Source organism: Aricia agestis, chromosome 9 (assembly GCF_905147365.1).
Source record: "Aricia agestis chromosome 9, ilAriAges1.1, whole genome shotgun sequence".
NCBI lineage: Eukaryota > Metazoa > Arthropoda > Insecta > Lepidoptera > Lycaenidae > Aricia > Aricia agestis.
In genome coordinates, this window is record NC_056414.1 from 15,208,074 (window position 1) to 15,220,373 (window position 12,300).

The following is a 12,300-nucleotide window of genomic DNA, read 5'->3' on the forward strand; positions in this document are numbered from 1 at the left end:
TATAATTTAAATATATATTTGCATGCTATTTTATACATAGCTAAAAGTGTTAGATCTTAAGAAAATAATCATTACCACCTACTGTATTCACCACTTTTATAGCAAATAAACGAATTGAATTGAATTGAATTGAAATTTCGCTACTCAATTTAAAATAGTAATTTTAAATTGTGATGTCACAAAACTTAGGAACACGTGGGACGTCCCGGTCCTTGTCACACCGTGTCACACTACGTCGACCCCCTCACCGCCCTTTTGGTGTGATATACTTTATGGATGACCCCTACCGAGGAAATGGAGTTTAGTATCAAAGGAACATGACAATGCTGCCGTTAGACGAGGCGATTGTTTGCAATTTTTTAAACAATCGGGTACTAAAACTGTAAGAGAATTTAGGAAACTTTCCTAAATTCCCATAAATGTCGTCAATACAATGATCAATGGCAACAATAACAGAATAAAACTTTCCAAAATTCGCATAAAACTTGGTGATAATGTCACGAATATGATAAGGGCTACATAGTACATAGTTTTTCAAGATAAAAAGCTATTTCGTCGTCAAATGTCGCAAAATCTTTAAGCAATAATTAAGTAGGAACATTTGAAGGAAACAATGGCGCAAAGTAATCTTGTGAATTGGTCACGATTCAAAGTGCTTTTAAACGATTAGTTGCTTAAAGACAAAGAACTTCGTACTACATGACAAGCCAATATTAAAAGGAATACCAGTATTGAAAAAAAATGCCGCATAAGAATTAACTTGAAAACTAAGGGCCTGTTTCACCACTTACCTACTGATAAGTTCCGAATAGGCGATCCACAACTTATCTGACAGATACTCCATACTCTATCTGTCAGATAAGTTGCGGAAAGCCTATCCGGTACTTATCAGTAAATGGTGAAAAATGTCATAAGTGTTATAATTTTGAAAAAATCCCAGTCACTTAAAAGTTTACGTTGTTCTGAATAAATTCAAGCCCATAAAATCATTTCCCTTTCAAGACATTTCAATAGCCAAGGTTAACTAGACTACGTGCTTGGACCGAATTGAAAGCAACAAAAACAGTTTCTTAATAAAAATTGTTAAGTATCCTTAAAGATAATGCTTATAATATCATGAAGTTTTTTCTAAAGAAAAGAGAAATATGTGAGGAGAGATACAGGTCTTTTTACACACATAAATAGCAAATAATATTGAATGTACTATCACTTCTTGGTGGTAATTCATGTTAATTATTTATACACTTTCCTTGCACTTATATCAATTTATTTTAATAGATTTGTTACACCAGTAGTGCTAGCACGGCGAAAAGTAGAAATGCGAAAGTATAGACAAACTGCGGACATAAACTTAAGGTGCCGGTCCGATCTTTACCGCGGCTAATCGCGACCGACAAAAATTCAATTAAAATGCCACTTTATGACAGACTATAGTATATGTCGTAAAGTAAGATGTTATTTGAATTTTTAGGACTATATTCTGTCATAAAGTGGCATTTGAATTAAATTTTTCGGAACGAAAAAAGATAGGAACGGCACCTTAAGTTTATCTTCACAGTTTGTGACTATAGTCTGTCATAAAGTGGCATTTTAATTGAATTTTTCGGAACGAAAAAAGTTTGGAACGACACCTTAAGTTTATCTCCACCATATCTCCACAGTTTGTCTATACTTTCGCATTTCCACTGGTTACCGTGCTAAGGCTACTGATGATGACTTTTTCGAAACCGGTCGTGTATATACTTAATAATTTTGTAATAAATCTAATAAAATAAAGTGGAATAAGTACAAGGAAAGTGTATAATTATTTAATTGAACATAAATATCACATTAACTTTTTTAATCACATAAAAGTATCCTGGCTATATCCTTTCCCGGGACTCAAAGTATCTCCGTACCTTTCAGCCATATACGTTCAGCGGTTTGGGCGTGAAGAGGTTACAGATAGACAGACAGACATTAGCATGGATTGGAATGAATTTAACTGACAGACAGGAAATAGCGATCGCTTCAGTCTAGGAATTTATAAATGTTGCACATGCTTCTCGGACCAGTTGACTTGGGCAATGCCGTGTCGTCCTAAAACTAATAAACGACAATGTGAACAGCGGGGCTAAAATGGTCACATTTAGCAATCCCTCTCAATCAATTCAGCAAATGAATTGTAAATTGTAATTGTAAGTTTGACAGTAATAACTGTCAAACTGACAAATGTCAAATCAGTACAGAAATACAGAAATGAATTGCAAGCAGAGTTGCATTTTGCGATTTTAGAAATATGAATCATATTATGATTCATGTCATGATTCTTCAAAGCGACCATTTTAGCCCCGCTGGACGCATTGCGTATTCACAATTACGTTTTAATAGACCGTGAGAGTCCGTCTGTCCACTGCCGCCGTGAGCCGTCCGCGTCACCGGGACGTCGACAGAAATTCAAATAAAATACCTAGTATACAGGGTGTAACAAAACTAAGTGATAATACTTTAGAGTGTGTATGTGTCCCTTGTAGAGAGTTCACTGTGAAAGCAGCGCTGAAAGACCAAATTTTTTTCACTTTTGTATGGGCAAGCGCCCCAACGTCACGAGGTGCCCCATACAAAAGTGAAAAAAATGGGTCTTTCAGCGCTACTACTTTCACAGTGAACTCTCTACAAGGAACACATACATACCCTAAAGTATTATCACTTAGTTCAACTTGTATATGAGTTTATTTTGCTCTATGCCACTACAAAGCAGCGGTGGCATGGGTCGCTAAACCCATGTCGGTAGAAAATGAAACCAAGTCTAGGTCATAAAGTGGTTTCATATTAGACTAGAACTAGATGATGCCTGCAACCCCGTTGCGCCTAAATTCATAATTATATCACGGGGGAACCATACATTTTTCTGGAATAAAAGTATCCTATGTCCTTTCCCGGAATTCAAAGTGTTTCCATACTCAATTTCCACAAAATTGGTTCGGTGGTTTGGGCGTGAAGAGGTAACAAACAGACAGACATACTTTCCTATTTATAGTATGCCAAGTATGGATTTTTGTCGTTGACGTTCCGTTGGCGGTGGCGATGGCAAACGGCCCGAGGCGACCGCAGTGCGTGCGCCCATCTCACCGGTACCCGTTTATCAGACATTTTTTTTCTGAATTTACACACTATAGTTTTACTGATTGGCGCTATAATTTTACGCTTCTTGTTCCGTGATTACAGCGCTTATTTACGCCTTAAGACTTCAGTAGCTGCATCTGAATTACCTATAAATGCGTAATTTACCGTCTTTTGACTTACGATTTAGGTGCAAAATCTAAACCAAATTCATTACTTCGAAGAACATTACTAGCAACTTATCTTATATTTGGCCACCATTAAAATATTTCGAAGAGCAGTTCCGAAACAGAATCTTAAAGGGTTCCGTTTTTGCCATTTGACAACGGAACCCTAAATAGCGTTGTACCCTCGCGCTTGGCTCGTCTTGGCGGCAGCTCTACCATGCCCCCAGTTTTGCGTCGACCTACATTATAATATTGAAACAATGCAAACCATTATTATACAATGAAATGTGAGCTTTATACATTTTGTTATCAAAATATTAATGCTGTACATTTTTACGATTGCCAAATGGGAGCATGGCTAACGGTTTCGCAATTTGTACCAAAAATGGTTAAATGAACAACATCAGTATTCTACCACAACAATGTTGACACCATTTGCATTATAGTAAGCTGGTGCCGACGAAAAAAAAATCTGAACGAATGTCCTGTTTTAAAAATAAATATATCGATTGCAGACAATCAAGGACGTGTGTGGAAGAACCAGATAACTAATATTTTATAACATAAAGACAATAATTACTCATTTTTTTCCCTTATAATTTGTACAATCCTTGTAACTTACCTACTCATAATCCGGGTAATAATATATCTGGTTACATATAAAATTTAGTTTTTTTTATTTCAAGTAATTTTCCGGATCTTAAACCTTTATTTATGCAAAAAAAAAACTTTTTGATGATACGAAAACTTCGCAAGAGCAAAGTTGCAACTGGCCGTTTTTTCCAATTTTTTTACCGGAATTAATTTTTAAGGTTCTGTAGGAGTACTTCTTAATATCACGAAATTATGTCAGAAACAACCTCTACCAATTGACAAACCCCAAAAAAAAAGGGAATTTCCCGAAAATACGAAGATCATATTTGCCCAAGGGTACAAACACAATATCCTTAATTCTCAAAGCGATGAAGAAATAAGGTTGCCAGTAGCAAAGAGCCTCTAAGCAGCTTTCCAGGTCCCAATAGATATTACAGTTCATTCAACTCCACGAACAGGATTAGAGGTCGACTCTTGAACCTCCACTATACATAAGACTAGTCTCAGACAGGAATAAGTTTTTTTTTAAATATTGGTAGCAATCCAATGATATTCTACTTATACAGATCTGTTACGTTCATACTATTTTCCGGCTTAAGCCCGGCCGCACATTGTCCGAAATTTCTGATCAGAAACAGTTGAACATCCGCGCTGTCTCTTACATTTTGTACTGAGCCGAGTGAGCTCGCCGGAAGGATATTTCGGATAGTGTGCGGGGTGGCGGTCCGGCGAAATTCAACTGTTTCTGATCAGAATTCGGACAATGTGCGGCCGGGCTAAATCTCTTCCGAACAACATTGACAAATTTGACAGATAAGTGAAACAAAAGATACGAAATGCCATTTACATAAAAGAGACAGACTAAATAAAAGACGACCCAATTGGGTCGTATTTGAAGCTTCACAACGCGCGCGGTAGTAACATATCTGCTTTGAGTTTTTTATTATTATATCATTGTTGCAATCAATATTTTCCAACTTTTTGTTTATTACAGTTATCGTATGCGATCTAACTGCCGCACTCAGACACGAATATTAATAACTTATCTGTAATTAAATAAAGATTTTGACAGCCCCATATATTATATTATATATCTGTCAAACTCTTCACTCAATTGAAGTTTCATCATTAAATATTTCTGAGAGCGGCAAGACCAACTCATGACAACCCATTATTTTCGCCAGGAATACCATTTCTTGGCTGTTACTTCTAGCAACCAATGTCTTCCAAGAAAGCCCACAATAAACGAGAAACGCTCGAATCTTCTCAGCTTTAAACCCAATGTTTGGAGCATAAGGCAAGCAATTTCAAAATTCTCGTGACACGCAAATATTCGATTAAAACTGTACCGAAGTGTTACGTTGGAGAACTTTCTATGTGGCATCACCAAATTCTTTATGAAGCTTAAATGGAAATAAAACATTTGGAGGCTCTAAGATTGGGAAAATGAATTGAAATCGAAAAAAATGTGTATTTTATAAATTGCCAAATAGACGAAGAGAAGCCAGATGATGAAGTAATGTAAGTTACAAGGTTTGTTCAAATTATAAGGAAAAAAAAATAGCAAAATGTTAGTTATCCACTTCATCCCAACGCAAACAAAATAAGGTTAAAAAAATTACGTGTCCAAATGTTTTGGTCTCTAACGGTATAGGAAAGTTCTTGTCAACAAATGGAGTAAGGGAAAACAAATAGCCCTATCGATTTCAGTTTACGTTCAACCTTGTACTTTTCACATGCAACAGATGGGGATGACGTATAACTGCGCAAAAATCCTTAAGAGGATTCCACACCGCCATTTTTTCCATACAAACGTTGTCCCCTGTTTCCTCCCTGGATAATGCTAGTAGAGTTATAATTTTTTTCCTGAATATCTACGGCCACTAATACAATGTCCCTATGTTTTCTTTTTTTCATAATTTAATTATTAAATAAGATATAAACGTTCAAAAACCCAAAAAAATGGCCAGATTTTCCACTGTGTTCAAACGTCCAGAAAACAGATTTGGATAGATTATACAAAAAAGCAAAACATAGGAACACAGCTCAAGCCTTTTTTTAATCTTTTATGAAAAAAGTACTTAAATCGGTTAAGTTTTGGAGAAGGAATCAGGGGACAACGAATCGTTGATTTTCTGGATTTTCTGCAGTTGTCTCTATCGCGTTCTGCGGTATAGGCTTGAGGTAAGGGAGACAGCTATAGATATTACACGTACTTTTTTTTCATTTCTCTAGCCGCTGTGGTATCCTCTTAAGCCACGCACTGGCTTAGATTTTGTCGGTAGCGAAAGATATATAATTTTTTTTATACTTTACTAATATTATAAATGCGAAAGTGGGTCTGGTCTGCTTATTATCTCTTCACGCCCAAACCGCTGAACTGTTCGTGCTGAAATTTTGTATGGAGATACTTTGAGTCCCGGGAAAGGATATAGGATACTTTTTATCCCGGAAAAATATGCGGTTCCCACGGAGTTGCGGGCTCATCATTCAGTATTCTAATGACGTAAAGTTCCTGGGAAATAAGATTCCCAGGAACGACTATTACAGGTACGAATAGAATTACATAAAAATTGTGAAGTTTTGTGCCTTGATTATCCGTTTAAACTTTAGTAAGTATTTGAAAATCTTCTCATACATAGTTATTCAAATCCAACACTGATTTACCAACAACGCAGCTTCCACTACCTACTGCCTACCTAAGTCCTAAAAGGGCGACGTTTACCCTAGAAAACCGGCCAAGTGCATGTCGGGCCACGCGCAATAAATTAAAGTTTTTTAAATTTTTTGTATGGTCTATGAATGTACCTTTATATTACGTGTTATACACTACTAACAACATCATCTCAGTTACTTTTAAAGGAATTTGAACGAAAAGTTCCTTTATACATTGCCGAATACATTTTTTTAGTTGATCGACTATTACTCAATAATTTATGAAGTCTTCTTAGCCGTAATAGTTTTCCTTTTAAATTCAGCATATTACCTACTCCCGTGATTTTTTTCACATTTCCAGAAGCCACCGTTTAGCTGCTAGAAGGGGGGGGGGGGGACATTAGACTCTAACAATATTTACCACTTTAAAACTTAATATTTCATAAACGGATCCCTAAATCGGAAAATGATCTATGAATACTCCTAAGATTTAAAAAAAAACTTATCTAACGACACCCCACACGATGGGGTGGACGCGAAAAAAAAATCATCCCCACTTGATATGTAGGAAGGTACCACAAAAAAAATTAGATTTAATGTACCATTTTTTTGGCATCATTAATATGTGCATTCATGCCAAATACAGACAGACAGACAGATGGACAGACAGACGGACAGACAGACGGACAGACGGACGGACAGACCGAAACTATAATTGTTCGTTATTGACTACGGAACCCTAAAAAAATCCCTAGTAACGCCGGAACGCCTTCAAAATTCAGATATTCCAAATATTTAAAGTCATACCCAAGATTCTTATAAAAACCTTATAACTACTTCAGCTACCTACAAGTTCCAAGAAACAAAATAAAAGCATAATTTTTTCAAGTCGTTAGGGACTTTCGCTACGAGATGATGCAAATTGCCAATAAATGCGATTTTAATATTCTTTCGCGGGCTTGGCATATTATTTAGACGCATTAAACTTTTTATGATACAATATAATAGGCATTATTATCTTCAGTTTCTAATTACCTAATGCAAAACTAGCAGACAATTTCCAATTTATTCAAACTGTGTACCATAGTTGACTTTCTCATGCGTATTACTTTTATCTACCCAGGCTCTTTGAAAAATCAACATCACAGGAAGTATGCCATATCAAAAAATTCTTTAAGTCTCATCTCATCTGGATCGCAATCTTGGGGATAACACCATAATAATATGTGAATCATTCGCCTTACTCAGGTCAGGGTTACTAAAGGTCAATATTATTACCAGTTTGTTTAATAAGCGATAAATAAGATATAAAAGACCAACGCATCTCACTTCTTAGTTCCTTCGTATATTTTAAAAAATGATAATGATTTTTAAAAAATCCAAATTGGTTAAAAATTAACACTTTTTGGACGTCTACATGGGGTAGAGATAAAATTCTTATTAGGGCTAGCGCGCACCACGATTTTAATTTTTGCGACACGATTTCAAAATCGCGCTGCAAAAAATCGCAGAGAGTACGGTGCGCGCACTGCGATAAATAAATAGTGATCTTTGCTCACTTTCACCATGGATTTCGTACAAGTTGCTTGTCTTTATTTACTACTTCGGAGGATCAGAATTAAAAAAAAGAAAATTCGTCAATACTGGACTCATCCTTTTACAGCGGATACAATTATCAAAGGTTTCTTTTATCAGAAATACCATGAACGGAATTCGGATGTATCCCAAAAAATTCTTTGGCTATTATAGAATAAAAACATAATTGTGGTCTTTCTCATAGACTTATTTATATGCTGTCGGTCTTTCTTGTACTGCGATTATCAAATGTTCCACGTCTATCTTCGTATCGTTTAGAGAAGGTCACTTCATTGGAGATACAGGCGCCGACAATCCAACATACTTAATAAAGAGTATAATATAAACCACTACGATGTTTATTGTTGGACAGATGATAATATTATGTATTAATCTGTGGACAGATGAAATACAAATGAAGTGCCGGTCGGCCCGAGTGTGCGATTTTATTATCGCAGTGCGCGCGGTACCGCACAATTTCATATTCTGCATTTTATTTTCGGGACAATCGCGTCGCGAGCAGTCGCAGCAAAATATGACAAATCACAATTTTAAAATCGCTGCGATTATTTACTCGCATGTGCGCGCACTGTCATACTACGTTGTATTTCTGCGATAAAATAATCGCGTTGCATAAAGTCGTGGTGCGCGCTAGGCCTTACACGCAAGACAATACACACTTGACAATAATATTCAACTTTTCAATATGATAGATCTACGAGTTGCGACCTTAAATGATGTCGTATCTAGTCGACTTAAGAGCTCACCTGATTCTAAAAATCATACATCGTCCTTCTCTCTTCACACTCACGCCCGTCTTTCATATGCCAGGTGAAAAAGGACGGCGCGGAATCATCGCCGAGTTGGTTTTACTTGAATAAAAGACGAAATATATATATATACATATATATATTTCATAATCATATATACTACATATATATGATTATGAAAAAAGTGTTTTGAGCAAATTTAGGTTTTATCAATACCTTTTTAGATATTAAAAAATATTAAAGAAAAGACAGCAAACTTCGAAGATCCAAGCAAAAATGTGTCTAAAACAAGGTTTTTTGTAAAAAAGAAACTATCGAGCATTTTTGGAGTAATCGTGTTTTCGTCTTGAGCATTTAATCTTTATGAACTGAAGTTACTTGTGTCAAAAAATCAGTTTTCTAGACCTTACAGATTTTGAGATCTAGGTTAAAGTATGTAGTCAAGTTAGGGTCATATGGGCTCTTAAGGTGACGCCTTGATAATTTGGCTGTAGCGATATCGATTTTTCTCAACAATGACTAAAGCTAAAAAATTTATGTTCATTGTCAGTATTCATCATGTCTTCATCTTTGAATTACCCATAACATAACACTATTGGTCAACTTTTATAACAGAATAATCAATCAAAAAGATCTCTATAAAAACAGGGATTCTAATTTAATTGCCAACAGAGGAGAGTGATTTAAGCTTTCAAAATTTGTACTTAGATTAGTTTGCCCATAGCTTATATGAAATATATTTATGGTATTTAAATTACGCGACAACAACCATTTTGTCGCTTACGCCCTTTCCATTTCTTGCTGTTCCATTTCTTGTTTAAAACAAGCGATCTAAAACATATCCAAAACGATTTTTTACTTTAACGCGGCGTCACGTTAAGAGGCTTATGAAAGACTACGCTCTTTTCTTGAAGGTTGCAGGTTATATTGGTGCGGAAGTACTGCTAGCGACAGTTCGTCCCGGAGTGTTACTGACGTTCGTGACGGAGTGTTGGTAGAGAGTAACGCGAATAAAGCACGCTGGAAGACTGCCACTCATCAAGGTGGTAGTCAGGCAGAGGATATTTTTCTCGTGGAACGATGGCGGAAACTTGCAGGAGGAAGATTCCGAACATTCCTCGGAATTTCTCAAATATTAATACTGAATTTACTTTCAATATTTCTGTCCGAAACTGCAGGACTATGTGGATTTTTTTAATAAAAAACGATGTATAATTAAAAAGTCCCAAACACGCATATCTCTTCTCCCTATGAAATAGCTTTAACTTTAAAAAGAGACAAGTATTTATGTACTGTTACTCATAAAATGTAAATTAATCTTCCGTGTGAGGAGTAAAAGGAGTGACTCTCATTAGGGATTAGCGAGGTGTTTGAATATTCTGCACGAGTTTAACTATTACCATAATATTTACATCCTTGTTGTTCGTGGTTCTATGTGACATCAATTAATAATCATCCAGTTGGACTGACGCACGAATTTAGTACATAAGGGGTTTCGGGGGCAATAAATCGATCTAGCTAAGAATCATTTTTAGAAAATGTCATTTTATTCGTGTTTTATCGAATACCGTCAACTACCTAGTAAATGATTAAAGTACAAATACAATTATTAAGTATTTTCTAAATATTTCTAGCTACGAGTAGCCTTTGTGGATTAGAGCCAAAAAGGCCAAAAAATCACGTTGTTGTAAATGTATGGGAGTCCTTAAATACTTAATTTATTTTGATTTTAGTATTTGTTGTTACAGTGGCAACAGAAACACATAATTTGTGAAAATTTTAAACCTTCTAGCTATCACCGTTCTTGAGATACAGTCTGGAGATAGACAGACGGACAGATATCGAAGTCTTAGTAAGTAATAGGGTCCCGTTTTTACCCTTTGAGTACGGAACCCTAAAAACAGAATATATTTTGTGCCAATAAAAACAAATAAAAAAAAAGTATCAAAAGTTAAACTTGCTGGTATGTAGCTTTGGCGATTCAAGGTACATAAGTTTAAAAGCCCTAGAGGCTGCGGAGGAATTCAAAAATAGAACTAGACAAACCTGTTAAACCCGAGGACTCCCTTTTCAAAATCAACACAATACTAGATCCAGTTAAGAGTTTCACACAATCACAAACAATCCGGGACGCCGTAATACTTATTTCGACGATATGTTTTTTATTTATATTTTTAGGAAACACAACACACGAGCGCCGCGTTTGGGCGCCAACACCGACTGAATGACCGCGAAACCGTCCACAGTGAACAGTCCACACTGTGTGACGTCCGCTTCTCTGCGAAATATAACGACGTTGTTTTCATTTCGCGGACTAATAAAAGTAAAAAAGTATCACTTTCATTCGCTAGCCGTAAGGAATGAATAGTTAAAATAGTTTTTAATATTTTGGCGGCTTAGGTGCACATGATCATAATAGCCTTGGGACTTCTTACAGCAGTACCTAAAAACCAGGGTTCTGCAGTAAGTGTTACTCTGCTTTTTTCGACTCAATTTGAGCACAGTCAATTGATACTAGGGAGAAGGGTGGACAATGGACAAGTCACATAGCGAAACCTTTCAATCGTGTTTTACATAAAGCGGTTTAAAAAGGGCTCCTGAGAAATTATGGTAGTTTACCTACTAGCATAATTTCTTAAAACTTAGCAGCCAGAAGTATATAACGCAAGCTGTAGACGGTAAATACTCAGATAATACATTTATCGATGTGTCCTACAAGGCTTTGTTCTATCACCTACTATATCAATGACATGTTGCAAATTAATGACATTCATTGCCATGCAGAAGATAACACGGACAATGTCTAGAATATATCGGACGCGCAGACAAGCGCGAAAAATTAGAATTATATTCAGAAAAAATATATTTTTTGAAAGTGTATGGGTTAAACAAAAGTAGGCATAAAGCGATACTTGAAAATAGTGGACTAAAATTCAAACACTAAACTAACCTTTGTGCGATATGGAACAGGTTAAAGTGAGAAAAAATGTTTCATCGTCACTTCACAATTATTTTATGATATTGTGATTGATGTTCAAGAAATCAACGCTATTTCGATTCCTTTATTTTTTTTGTCCCCGAACTTCGTCGTCACAATGAGTGATGACAGTTTGACTCTTTGAGCTTGAAATTGTGTTTGACAAAAGGTTGACTTTCACTGAGCACAAGAACGTCGGTGCATAAAAGAGAAAGACTGTCACATTGATCAAGCATCCAGGGCACGTCGGAATTATCTTACTTCCTGACCGTGGCCTGGGAATTATGTCTGAACTGCCAACGGTCTGTCCATCCGACTTTCCAAAGGAGTTTCAAGAGTTTTGATTTGCAAGAAGAACAGTCCTTTGACACAATTGACAAGAAAAAAGTTAAAAACTGCTTTACACATATCCTGTTTCCAAAGGATTGAGTTAAGTGTAAGCTTAATGACTTACGATTTA

The 12,300-nt window shown here is 36.1% G+C and overlaps 1 protein-coding gene across 3 annotated transcripts in view; it reads right to left on the reverse strand.

Annotated features, from left to right (window-relative positions):
* Nucleotides 1-12,300, reverse strand: part of LOC121730298 — a 61,623-nt gene that overhangs the window by 34,355 nt on the left and 14,968 nt on the right. For 2 of the 3 annotated variants that reach the window (XR_006036090.1, XM_042119283.1), the window contains exon 1: nucleotides 10,910-11,100. The exons of the other annotated variant lie outside the window; for it this stretch is intronic. The gene's annotated coding sequence lies outside the window, so the exon portion shown is untranslated. Of the gene's footprint in view, nucleotides 1-10,909; nucleotides 11,101-12,300 lie in introns of those variants that run through there. 3 annotated transcript variants of the gene reach the window in all.